A 14,817-nucleotide genomic window follows, 5' to 3' on the forward strand; every position below is an offset into this window, starting at 1 on the left:
TTTAATAAACTTCATGATTTTTATGTAGTATAGCACACAAAGATCGTCCAAAATATTAAAATTTGAAAGTTTAACGAACTTCGTGACTTTTATGTAGTATAGCACACAAAAGTCTTCGAAAATACCGAATTTTGCAAGTGTAACGAACTTCGTGACTTTTATGTAGTAGTGCACACAAAAAACTTCCAAAATAACAATGTATAGAAGTTTAACAAACTTCCTGACTTCTACGAAGCATAGCACACAAAAATCCTCCAAAATACCAAAATTTGCAAGTTTAACAAACTTCGTAACTTTTATGTAGTGTAGTACACAAAAATATTCCAAAAGACCAAATTTTGCAAGTTTTACAAACTTCGGTTCTTTTACGTAGTATATAGCACACAAAAATCTTCCAAAAGACTAAATTTTGCAAGTTTAATAAACTTCATGACTTTTATGTAGTATTATATAGTACACGGAAACCTTCCAAAATCTTAAAATTTCCAAGTTTAACAAACTTTATGACTTTTATGTAGTATATATAGTACACAGAAATCTTCCAAAATATTAAAATTTCCAAGATTAACGAACTTAATGACTTTTATGTACTATATAACACGAAATTCTTCCAAAAGACCAAATTTTAAAAGTTTAAAAAACTTCGTGGCTTTTGTGTAGTATAGCACACGCAAATCTTTTAAAATACAAGAATTTGCAAGTTTCACGATCTTCAGGTCTTTGACGTAGTATATAGCACAAGAAAATCTTCCAAAAGACTAAATTTTGCAAATTTAATAAACTTCGTGACCTTTATGTAGTATAGCACACAAAGATTGTCCAAAATATTAAAATTTGCAAGTTTAACAAACTTCGTGACTTTTATGTAGTATAGCACACAAAAATCTTCGAAAATACCAAATTTTGCAAGTTTAACGAACTTCGTGACTTTTATGTAGTAGTGCACACAAAAAACATCCAAAATACCAATGTATAAAAGTTTAACAAACTTCCTGACTTTTATGGAGTATAGCACACAAAAATATTCCAAAATACAAAAAGTTGAAAGTTTAACAAACTTTACAAACTTCTGGTCTTTTACGTAGTATATAGTACACGGAAAACATCCAAAATATTAAATTTCCAAGTTTAACAGCTATGTGACTTTTATGTACTATATCACACGAAACTCGTCCAAAAGACCAAATTTTGACAGTTTAAAAAACTACGTGACTTTTATGCAGTATAGCGCACGAAAATCTTTCAAAATACCAACATTTGCAAGTTTAACAAACTTCGTGACTTATATGTAGTATAGCACACAAAAATATTCGAAAAGACAAAATTTTGCAAGTTTTACAAATTTCAGGACTTTTGCGTAGTATATAGCACACGAAAATCTTCCAAAAGACTAAATTTTGCAAGTTTAACAAACTTCATGGCTTTTATATAGTATATAATACACGGAAATCTTCCAAAATATTTAAATTTCCAAGTTTAACGAACTTCGTGACTTTTATGTACTATATCACACGAAATTCTTCCAAAAGACCAAATTTTTAAAGTTTAAAAAACTTCGTGACTTTTATGTAGTATAGCACACGAAAATCTTCCAAAATACCGAAATTTTCAAGTTTCACGAACTTCGTGACTTTTATGTAGTATACCACACAAAAATCTTCGAAAAAACCAAATTTTTCCAGTTTAACAAACTTCGTGACTTTTATGTAGTAGAGCAAACAAAAAACTTCCAAAATACAAAAATTTGCAAGTTTAATGAACTTCGTGACTTTTATGTAGTATAGCACACAAAATCTTCGAAAAGAACAAATTTTGCAAGTTTGACAAACTTCATGACTTTTATGTAGTATATAGTACACGAAAATATTCCAAAATATTAAAATTTCCTAGTTTAACGAATTTCGAGACTTTTATGTGTAACAGCCCGAAAATTATTTCTAATTATTTAATTTAAGTAGGAAAATTATTTATTTAGAATAATTGAATTTATGAGGAACATTGAGAAATATTGGAAATTTAATTAATAATAAGAATTATTGGTGGTTTGTGGAATTTAATTGGAAAAGAATGGTTTATGATGTTGGGCCACGTGTGGTGTTAAGGAATGAGGGGGTTGTTATATTAGTAAAGGCCCTATTCTAATTAAAGGTTATTTTATAAAATAATGAGGAATTGGGAGAAAGAAAAAAATGAACGTGAAAAGCAGAGCAGGGAGATGAGAGATTGGAAAGCTGATACATGAAGAGGAACAAAGAGGAAGAAGACCAATCAAGAATCTTTGGCTAAGGTAAGGGGTGATTACTCTAATTATATGGTATTATGATTTTGATGATGATAGGATTGAATTAAGGGATTAGAATCTCTATTTGGGATGTTAGGTTTTGTGAAATACCAACACTGACATGCATGATTTGATGAATTGACTGCAATTGATGATGTAGTATTTTTACACGGTGTTATGGTATGTTGTTTGGGCATTAGAATCATGTATTTGGAGTATTTTGATGTTATTGGTGATCAATTTCGTAATAGTATGAGTTGGTATGTGTTTGGGATGCATAAAAGCCCTAAAAATCATGTTTTTCAGCTACTGGGTTCGTGGGAACCGGTTCCCATGTGGGAGGAACCGGGTTCCAGTGTTTTTAAATGTTAAAAATAGCATTTTGGGGTCCAGGAACCGGTTCCCATGTGGGAGGAACCGGGTTCCAGTACAAATTCCAGCAGCACGTTTTGAAAACTATTTTAACTTTAAAAGCTTCTAATTTTCAAACCGTAAGTCCGTTTTAGACGCCGTTTTGGACGTTGTTTCTTAAATTAAATACTATACGATATAAAGTAAAGAAAACAACAATAACTTGATTTTATTTTGAAAATCTTGATTTATTTCGTTTATGGCGTGTTTTGTACATTGTGTGCATGATTTGGTTAATGTGACAATGTGGTGATGTTGTAATGATATAACTGTGATTTGACGTTATATGTGGTGTGAATTATATATGATATAATTGTAGATGGTGCTGAAACTGAATATATCATTTGGTGTTGCTTTTGGTGAGTTATTGGTGACGACATTGTTCATTTTGATCTAGTGGTGATGTTGTGACAACATGATTATAATGATGATAAAGTGTGTATAACGTGATCATGTGGTGATTGTTTTGATCGTATGATGATGATTGATTTGTTTTGAATGATGCATGATACATGTACATACTTATTGGTGATAACTATGTTGAGTTATGTGAGACGATGTTGTTCATCGGATTGGTGATGTTGTAAGTATGTCATATGTGTGCATTCATTCATATGCATTTTGGTGATGGATTCCGGTGATGACAGTGGATCAAAATGGTGGGCATAACTCCCATTGTGAGGAATTTGTGCTGGTTGAACTGTATCTTGGTGATGAAAAAGATCAGTTGGATGGGTTTAGCCCATGTATGGTACCACATGCATAAGAGTCTGCATGGTCTTTGTATAAATTGTGACATGTCAGGATGAAATCCGGTGTTATGATTGTGTGGTGTTATTGGTGCATAATTTTGACTTGTGTTTGAGATTGGTATGAATTGATAAATCTGAATATGCTAAGTAGGGTGGATAATTACTTATGAATTCTATATCTGATGATTTAAAATGCTATTTAATTATGATGTAGTCTCACCCTTACTTTGATGATTTCAGATTGAAGTAGCGGCCTAAGCGATCGGTGAGGATGACTCGTAGAGTTTATCCGGTTATGTTGGGTCGTGTCGGTCATGCTCTGATCTTGTAACACTGGGGGACGATAGTCTTAGAGTTACTTGTGATACACTGTTTTTCCATTATTGTATTATGTACCGTTGATTTTGTTGAAGATGTTTTATAACACTGTTGAATGAGTTTCCGCTGTGCTTAACATGTGTTTTGATATTTTTGGATTATTCCTAGTAAAGCATGATAAACGACTTGGAGTTTTCTTTATTTTATTAATTGTAACATCCTTGCTGTATGATTACTCTGATTATTATTGTATTTCCGTGGGGGTTTTAGAAGGGTGTTACCATAGTGGTATCAGAGCAGGTCGGTCCGTCTGGCCAATTGTCGAGTCAGTTGAGTTGCATGATAGTTGAATACTGTCGGCATATTATCCTTTGGTATGCGACATGTGAGTGAATCACTGTCGGTACTTGATTGTTTGTTGCGGAAGTTGGTTCGAAACAAATGGGGGAGAAGCTTCGCTCCTCGGTTATGTTTCAGTTGTAAGACGATTAGTCAAGTAGGCTGTTGTTGGCAACATTGCAAGCGTTGTTGGAGTTTGTTGTTTCCCTAATCGAAGGTGACTTGGAATTAAGACTTGGCTGGTAATTAAGTTGGAACATCTTGAAGGAAGATGATTAGAGGTAATTGATGATTATTCGTAGGAGAGAAAATTAGGAAGTTGCAATGTATCAACTCTGCTGAGGGGCTGCAAAGTTGTCAGTTGAGTAGCCTTGTGTCTCGGAAGAGGGTCAGCTGCAAGTTGCAAAGAGGATTGCGGTCGTAATGTTTCAGAAATCGCACTTCGGCGATGGGATGTGTTGCTCAAGTTATAAGAATGTTTAGAAGTGAAGAGATATGATAAGGAGTTGTTTAGAATGTGATTGATTTGAAGATGATGAGTTTTAGAGCGGAATTTCCGTAAAAAAAACGCAGGAAAGTTGTTGATTCGTTATGAAACTTCGAAAATTCATAACTGAAGTTCTGGACATCCGATTTGAGTTCTGTTTGAAGCGTCAGAAAGCTAACGAGATGAACTTTGTTATAAAAATGGTTGCAGCAGCTGTAACATATTTAACTGTGACAGGTTGATGTTGGAAAGAGGTATATTTGTGGTTACTCTTGTCTTAGAACTAGACTTGTTTATTGGTACTACACGGGATGTCAGTGTCAGCATTGAACGGATTGAAGGAATAATTAGAAGGTTTGTTGAGAAGTAATTTTAAGAATTGAATATACCATTTGAATAGTTTTGGAAATATCGTTTAGAGTGTCGTTGCATGGCGTCGGTGTTGCATTTTTTGGATAACGATGGGAAAATGCATATCTTGAGTTTCGAGTGTCAGATTAATGTGCCGTTTGAGACTACAAAGAGGTGAAATCATGTTGTACCTATGGGATAGTTATAAATACAGTAGAGGTGATTCTATGAGGAGAGATTCCAAAGTCGGTTAAGGAAGCGTGAAGCTTGTTGAATCGGAATGGTTACTACCGCGATTGTTTAAAACGAAGTTGAGTTGAACATGTTGTTGATAAATAAGTTGATGAGATGTTCGGCGATAAAGATGATTTGAGTGTCGGTAGATTTTAGAGAAAAGTGAATTAGTAGTAAAGGTGAAATAAACTTTAGAACGGTTGAAGTCGTATTTATGATGCCAAAGCAACGACATGTATAAAAGAAAAAGAATTGTAGAGAATTTCTGACACCTATTGATGTGAGGAAGACTTTGTTGAGATTTCGAGTGGAACGATACTTGGACGCGAAAAATGTCATGGGATTTAGAGTGAAACCAGGAGTATGAATGTTGTCGCGGTCTTTTGCTAAGATGGGGATTTTGATTTGGAACGAGATAAATAATAATGTACGAGTATATCAGTGACTGTGAAGTTGGAAGTACTTAACAAGCGTGTGACGCTAAGTGACTATGAAGTGGATTGTATAAAATGTTTGGATGTTGGTATCTCACTGAAAAGATCCAATGGGAGAGAAGTGTGCAAGTTGTAAAGACTCAGAGTGAACTATTGGACTATGACGATGTTAATGAGTTTGGGTGCAAACTCGGAAAGGGACACTATTATGTAGTGACGACAGTTTATGCTTAAATATGGTTGTCAACTATCTATTGACAAATTTAGGACTTGATCACCCTAAATCTCTTGTTGGTAGTAGATGGAATCATATGAATGGGATGAACTTGTTTTGTTATCTTAATGGTATAAGTTGTGATTGATATTAAACCGTGAGAATAATCACTCACTATGTTGTGTGGACTTATGAAGAAGTGAATTTGAAAGAGTGCAACATATTGGACGATGACTTAAGACGAATAATCAGAGTCGCACAACGAAAGTGTGATGTGGAGTAGTGTTATGAGTATTACTCGTGGGCAGTGAGGAATTAATATGTCAGGAGCCTACATAGAGGATGTGTATTGATCTATATGTTGGATCTATAATCTAGTAGATTAAAGGATGTCATTTCGGAGGATTAGTACTCTTTTAAAATAATTTCCGAGATGATGAGTATGTTATTGTGGATGTACTTAGTTAACGAGTATGTACTCAGCGAAGTTAAGGCGATGAGTTGATAATATATGATGCTATAATAATTTTGTACTGTTGTAAGGTATTATTGTAGATTTCCAGATATAATGAGGAATTATACTCTATGAAGGACGAAGTTGATTTAATTCTTAGAGAAGAGCGGGCTTCAGTTTGAGCTATTTTGTAAGCATTGGTATATTAAGGCTGATGAGTGTGATTATAATTACTTGTGTGTACTCGTTCTGATGGCTGGAATGTTTAAATAGAGGAAGTAAATCAGGACTTTGTTTTGAGTGTGAGTAAGTATTGTTAAGTGGTAGATTAGTACCATGTATGATAAAGAAGGATTCTTGAACGAATGAGTAAAGAGAGTCGGAATTGGGTAAAACTGAGAAATCTAATTAGTAATGATGATTGTAATGAGTAATCAAAATAGTACAACAAAAGCGGAATGTAACGTGTTGGATAATTGCTGGTATGACTTGAGAAGAGTCAGATAGTTGAAATTCAATGGTATAGGCATGTTATTATCGAGTTTCTTGAAGGAAGCAGTTGGTGAAGAGTGTAAGTATTATTTCATCGCTCATATGGAAAGGTGTGTCTAAGGTTGGTATGTTTGGTAGATGGAATGCTTTATTGCAATGTTGATCGGGGTGGTCATACCATGGTTGTGTAATTATATTATTCAGTGATTGGTCGTATTGTATGGGTTGTACCTCAATGTTCTATCGTTGTTAACATTTTGGAGATATAGCGAGTGGTATACTTTTGAATGGTCAAACACGACGTAAGAGCTGGGATTTGAATGTATGAAACATGTTTCTGTTGGTAATATCAGATGGATTTTGATGATCGACTGATGGGAATGTTACTTAGGAAGTAGAGAGTTAGACGAAAGACTCCTATCTGGGACTTTTCACTGGAAGTATGTTTTCGAGGACGAAAACTCTTTTAGTGGGGGAGAGTTGTAACAGCCCGAAAATTATTTCTAATTATTTAATTTAAGTAGGAAAATTATTTATTTGGAATAATTGAATTTATGAGGAACATTGAGAAATATTGGAAATTTAATTAATAATTAGAATTATTGGTGGTTTGTGGAAGTTAATTGGAAAATAATGGTTTATGATGTTGGGACACGTGTGGTGTTAAGGAATGAGGGGGGTGTTATATTAGTAAAGGCCCTATTCTAATTAAAGGTTATTTTATAAAATAATAAGGAATTGGGAGAAAGAAAAAAAATGAACGTGAAAAGCAGAGCAGGGAGATGAGAGATTGGAAAGCTGATACGTGAAGAGGAACAAAGAGGAAGAAGACCAATCAAGAATCTTTGGCTAAGGTAAGGGGTGATTACTCTAATTATATGGTATTATGATTTTGATGATGATAGGATTGAATTAAGGGATTAGAATCTCTATTTGGGATGTTAGGTTTTGTGAAATACCAACACTGACATACATGATTTGATGAATTGACTGCAATTGATGATGTAGTATTTTTACATGGTGTTATGGTATGTTATTTGGGCATTAGAATCATGTATTTGGATCATTTTGATGTTATTGGTGATCAATTTCGTAATGGTATGAGTTGGTATGTGTTTGGGATGCATAAAAGCCTTAAAAATCATGTTTTTCAGCTACTGGGTTCGTGGGAACCGGTTCCCATGTGGGAGGAACCGGGTTCCAGTGTTTTTAAACGTTAATAATAGCATTTTGGGGTCCAAGAACCGGTTCTCATGTGGGAGGAACCGGGTTCCAGTACAAATTTCAGCAGCACGTTTTGAAAACTATTTTAACTTTAAAAGCTTCTAATTTTCAAACCGTAAGTCCGTTTTAGACGTCGTTTTGGACGTTGTTTCTTAAATTAAATACTATACGATATAAAGTAAAGAAAACAACAATAACTTGATTTTATTTTGAAAATCTTGATTTATTTCGTTTATGGCGTGTCTGTACATTGTGTGCATGATTTGGTTAATGTGACAATGTGGCGATGTTGTAATGATATAACTGTGATTTGACGTTATATGTGGTGTGAATTATATATGATATAATCGTAGATGGTGCTGAAACCGAATATATCATTCGCGGTTTCTTTTGGTGAGTTATTGGTGACGACATTGTTCATTTTGATCCAGTGGTGATGTTGTGACAACAAGATTATAATGATGATAAAGTGTATATAACGTGATCATGTGGTGATTGTTTTGATCGTATGATGATGATTGATTTGTTTTGAATGATGCATGATACATGTACATACTTATTGGTGATAACTATGTTGAGTTATGTGAGACGATGTTGTTCATCGGATTGGTGATGTTGTAAGTATGTCATATGTGTGCATTCATTCATATGCATTTTGGTGATGGATCCCAGTGATGACAGTGGATCAAAATGGTGGGCATAATTCCCATTGTGAGGAATTTGTGCTGGTTGGACTGTATCTTGGTGATGAAAAAGATCAGTTGGATGGGTTTAGCCCATGTATGGTACCACATGCATAAGAGTCTGCATGGTCTTTGTATAAATTGTGACATGTCAGGATGAAATCCGGTGTTATGATTGTATGGTGTTATTGGTGCATAATTTTGACTTGTGTTTGAGATTGGTATGAATTGATAAATCTGAATATGCTAAGTAGGGTGGATAATTGCTTATGAGTTTTATATCTGATGATTTACAATGCTATTTAATTATGATGTATTCTCACCCTTACTTTGATGATTTCAAATTGAAGTAGCGGCCTAAGCGATCGTTGAGGATGACTCGTAGAGTTTATCCGGTTATGTTGGGTCGTGTCGGTCATGCTCTGATCTTGTAACACTGGGGGACGATAGTCTTAGAGTTACTTGTGATACACTGTTTTTCCATTATTGTATTATGTACCGTTGATTTTGTTGAAGATGTTTTATAACACTGTTGAATGAGTTTCCGCTGTGCTGAACATGTGTTTTGATATTTTTGGATTATTCCTAGTAAAGCATGACAAACGACTTGGAGTTTTCTTTATTTTATTAATTGTAACATCCTTGATGTATGATTACTTTGATTATTATTGTATTTCTGTGGGGGTTTTAGAAGGGTGTTACATTATGTACTATATCACACGAAATTCGTCCAAAAGACCAAATTTGGAAAGTTTAAAAAACTTCGTGACTTTTATGTAGTATAGCGCACGAAAATCTTTCAAAATACAACAATTTGAAAGTTTAACGAACTTCGTGACTTTTATATAGTATAGCACACGGAAATATTCGAAAAGACAAAATTTTGCAAGTTTTACAAATTTCAGGACTTTTATGTAGTATATAGCACACAAAAATCTTCCAAATGACTAAATTTTGCAAGTTTAACAGACTTCATGACTTTTATGTAGTATATAGTGCACGGAAATCTTCCAAAATATTAAAATTTCCAAGTTTAACGAACTTCGTAACTTTTATGTACTGCATCCCGAAATTCTTCCAAAAGACCAAATTTTAAAAGTTTTAAAATTTTCGTGACTTTTATGTAGTATAACACACGAAAATCTTCCAAAATACCAAAATTTGCAAGTTTAACGAATTTCATGACTTTTATGTAGTATAGCACACGAAAATATTCGAAAAGACCAAATTTTGCAAGTTTAACAAACTTCGTGACTTTTATGTAGTAGGGCACACAAAAAACTTCCAAAATACCAATGTATAAAAGTTTAACAAACTTCCTGATTTTTATGGAGTATAGCATACAAAAATCTTCCAAAAGACAAACATTTACAAGTTTAACAAACTTCGTGACTTTTATGTAGTGTAGGACACAAAAATATTCCAAAGGACCAAATTTTGCAAGTTTTGCAAACTTCTGGTCTTTTACGTAGTATATAGCACACAAAAATCTTCCAAAAGACTAAATTTTGAAAGTTTAACAAACTTCATGACTTTTATGTAGTATATAGTACACGGAAATCTTCCAAAATATTAAAATTTCCAAGTTTAACGAACTTTGTGACTTTTAAGTATATATCACACAAAATTCTTCCAAAAGTCGAAATTTTAAATGTTTAAAAAACTTCGTGACTTTTATGTAGTATAGCATACGAAAATCATTCAAAATACAAAAATTTGCAAGTTTCCCGAATTTTGTGACTTCTATGTAGTATATCACCTGAAAATCTTCCAAATTACCAAAATTTACAAGTGTAATAAACTTTGTAACTTTTATGTTTTATAGCACACAAAAATCTTCCAAAATATTAAAATTTGCAAGTTTAACGAACTTCATGACTTTTATGTATCATAGCACACAACAATCTTCGAAAACACCAAATTTTGCAAGTTTAACGAACTTCGTGACTTTTATGTAGTAGAGCACACATAAAACTTCCAAAATACCAATGTATAAAAGTTTAACAAACTTCCTGCCTTTATGGAGTATAGCACACAAAAATCATCCAAAATACAAAAACTTGCAAGTTTAAAAAACTTCGTGACTTTTATGTAGTGTAGTACACAAAAATATTCCAAAAGACTAAATTTTGCAAGTTTTACAAACTTCATCACTTTTACGTAGTATATAGAACACGAAAATCTTCCAAAAGACTAAATTTTGTAAGTTTAACAAACTTCATGACATTTATGTAGTATATAGTACACGAAAATCTTCCCAAATATTAAAATTTCCAAGTTTAACAACTTCATGACTTTTATGTACTATGTCACATGAGATTCGTCTAAAAGACCAAATTTTTAAAGTTTAAAAAACTTAATGACTTTTATTAAGTATAGCGCACGAAAATCTTTCAAAATACAAAAATTTGCAAGTTTAAAAAACTTTGTGACTTTTATGTAGTACTCCCTCTAGTCTCATTTATAAGCAAAAATTTATTTTTAGATTCATTCAACAATCAATGTATTTAGTCTATTATTAGACTAAATACATTGATTGTTGAATGAATCTAAAAATTAAATGTTTGCTTATAATTGAGACCGGAGGGAGTATAGCACAAGAAAATCTTCCAAAATACCAAAATTTGCCAGTTTAATAAACTTCATGACTTTTATGTAGTATAGCACACAAAAATCATCCAAAATATTAAAATTTGCAACTTTAACAAACTTCATGACTTTTATGTATGATAGCACACAAAAATCTTCGAAAAGACTAAATTTAGCAAGTTTAACAAACTTCGTGACTTTTATGTAAGGTAGTAATCAAAAATATTCCAAAAGACCAAATTATGCAAGTCTTACAAACTTCAGGTCTTTTACGTAGTATGTAGCACACGAAAATTTTCTAAATGACTAAATTTTGCAAGTTTAATAAAACTCATGACTTTTTTGTAGTATTATATAGTACACGGAAAACTTCCAAAATATTAAAATTTCCAAGTTTAACGAACTTCGTAACTTTTATGTACTATATCACACGAAATTCGTCCAAAAGACCAAATTTTGAAAGTTTAAAAAACTTCGTGACTTTTATGTAGTATAGCGCACGGAAATATTTCAAAATACAAAAATTTGCAAGTTTAACGAACTTCGTGACTTTTATGTAGTATAGCACACGAAAATATTCGAAAAGACAAAATTTTGCATGTTTTACAAATTTCAGCACTTTTACGTAGTATATAGCACACGAAAATCTTCCAAAAGACTAAATTTTACAAGTTTAACAAACTTCATGACTTTTATATAGTATATAGTACACGGAAATTTTCCAAAATATTAAAATTTCCAAGTTTAACGAACTTTGTGACTTTTATGTACAATATCACACGAATTTCTTCCAAAAAGACCAAATTTTAAAAGTTTAAAAAACTTCATGACTTTTATGTAGTTAGCATACGAAAATCTTCCAAAATACCAAAATTTGGAAGTTTAATAAACTTCATGACTTTTATGTAGTATAGCACACAAAAATCGTCCAAAATATTAAAATTTGCAAGTTTAACAAACTTCGTGACTTTTATGTAGTATAGCATACAAAAATCTTCGAAAAGAACAAATTTTGCAAGTTTAACGAACTTCGTGACTTTTAAGTAGGGTAGTAATCAGAAATATTCCAAAAGACCAAATTTTGCAAGTTTTACGAACTTTAGGTCTTTTACGTAGTATATAGCACATGGAAATCTTCCAAATGACTAAATTTTGCAAGTTTAACAAACTTCGTGACTTTTATGTAGTATATAGTACACGGAAATATTCCAAAATATTAAAATTTCAAAGTTTAACGAACTTCGTGACTTTTATGTACTATATCACACGAAATTCGTTCAAAAGGCCAAATTTTGAAAGTTTAAAAAACTTCGGGACTTTTATGTAGTATAGCGCACGAAAATCTTTCAAAATACAAAAATTTGCAAGTTTAACGAACTTCGTGACTTTTATGTAGTATAGCACACGAATATATTCGAAAAGACAAAATTTTGCAAGTTTTGCAAATTTCGGGACTTTTACGTAGTATAATAGCACACGAAAATCTGCCAAAAGACTAAATTTTGCAAGTTTAACAAACTTCATCACTTTTATGTAGTATATAGTATACGGAAATCTTCCAAAATATTAAAATCTCCAAGTTTAATGAACTTCGTGACTTTTATGTACTATATCACACGAAATTTGTAACATCCGTAATTTTCCTTAAATTAATTTAATTAGAACTTAAATTATTTTATTTGAATTATTTGGCATTTCTCTGAAAATTATGGAAAATAATAGAATTGGGCCGAGTTAGTGTTTTGTAAAAGGAGGGGTGTTAGTCATGAGGCCTTTTTCTAAAATTAAGTTGTTTTTCATAAAAGAAGGAAAAGAGGAAAATTTGAAATAGAAGGAGAAAAGAGCAAAAGAGGAGAAGAGGGCAAGAACGTGAAAGTGCAGAAGCAGAGAAAGAGGAAAAGTTCAAGAATTTGGCTAAGGTGAGAGGGGGACTTATCTGATTAGCATCTATTATCGGGTTAGGAGTTAATAGCATAGAATAGATGTGGAATTCGTATCAATTAAGTCATATGATAGTGTGGACCTCCATTTTTTAATTCCGGGCCATACCTCTGTTCTGTAGAGATACGTGAACTGACTCTTTTTTATCGCTTAATGCTTTCGCATTTTGAAAATTCACAGAGTCGCCACCGACCTTTTATTTTATCCAATTAAGGAAAGGTTTATAAAAGAAACAGAAAAAAGACCTTTAAGAAATTCTGGGTAAGGGGGTAGGTTATACAAAGGGAAGGTGTTAGCACCCTTTGTATCCATGGTTATCCCTGGGCTCTTAAGTTTGCTTAGCTCACTTGTTTTTCGATTACTTTTCAATTGCTCTGAAATTGCTCATATATGGTTTCAAATACCTTTGTAACTTGAATTTTGTAATGATCCGTGTGTGGATGTATACAAAATGCTTGTTTATCTTTCAAAAGATGCTTTGAAAAGAACGTTAACTTTGTAATAATCCGTGTTTGGATGTATACAAAGTATTGTCTTTTTTGAAAGTTTTGTTTTGAAAAACAACAGTGTATGAGAATTTTGTTTGTTTTGATTTGAGCAAGCAAACTAGGAGGTCTACCCTGAGTTGTAAGGTCTTTATCCTATTTCCTTTAAAAATCTATCCTTTCACCGGATACAAACGCAAGGTTCGATTTTGTACTCAAAACAGTGGAATTTTGACTTTGATTTTGAAAAGAATGAGAAGGGATTTACCTTAAGAGGTGCAAGTGTGATTGTGATTGGATTCAGATATTTTATCTTTGAAGTTAGTGATCTAACGGTTCAATTTTATCTTTGACATACACGCAGTTTATATTTGCTGGAAATTAAAATGCGGAAATATAAAGTGCGGAAAGTAAATCTACGCTATTACATCGATTGTGCAGGAAATGTAAACTAGCCTATTTACATGAATTTGACATCCTATACATTTATCTAGGAATTTAAATTGCAAGAAAAATAAAAGGCATATTTTTGGATTTTTTTATGATTGATTTTAATTATAATTAATGCATGATTAATTAAATTAAAATGAAGAAAAAAGATGAAAATAGATTTAAACCTAGAAATTAAGTTTAAAATATGTACAAAATATTTGTCAATTAATTTTAAAACAAAACTAATTTTTTTGGAATTTTTGGAATTGATTTGAAATTGATTAAGTTAATTAATACATAATTATGCAAATAATTATACAAATAATTAAAACTTAAAGATAAAATTATTCAAAATATGTGCAAAATTAGTTTATAATATATAAACAATACTTAATATAAAGAACAATTTTTTTATGATTTTTTGATTGGTTAGAATAATTAAAAAGCAAATATATAAATATATACTAATTAATTATGCAAAATATTGAAATTTTGAAGAAAAATAAAATATTTTTATTTCAGAAAATAATATATTATTTTAGAAGTCTAAAAATATTTTTTGTGTATTTTTTGGATTTTTAAAACTATTTTTAATTAATTTAACAAAGAAATTAAAATAAAATAGAAAATAAAAAGGATACTGATCATGTGTGGTTGGATTGAGTGTAACGCCCCGAATTTAATTAATTGGTTAAT

This window comes from Vicia villosa, linkage group LG1 (assembly GCF_029867415.1).
Source record: "Vicia villosa cultivar HV-30 ecotype Madison, WI linkage group LG1, Vvil1.0, whole genome shotgun sequence".
NCBI classification, from domain to species: Eukaryota; Viridiplantae; Streptophyta; class Magnoliopsida; order Fabales; family Fabaceae; genus Vicia; species Vicia villosa.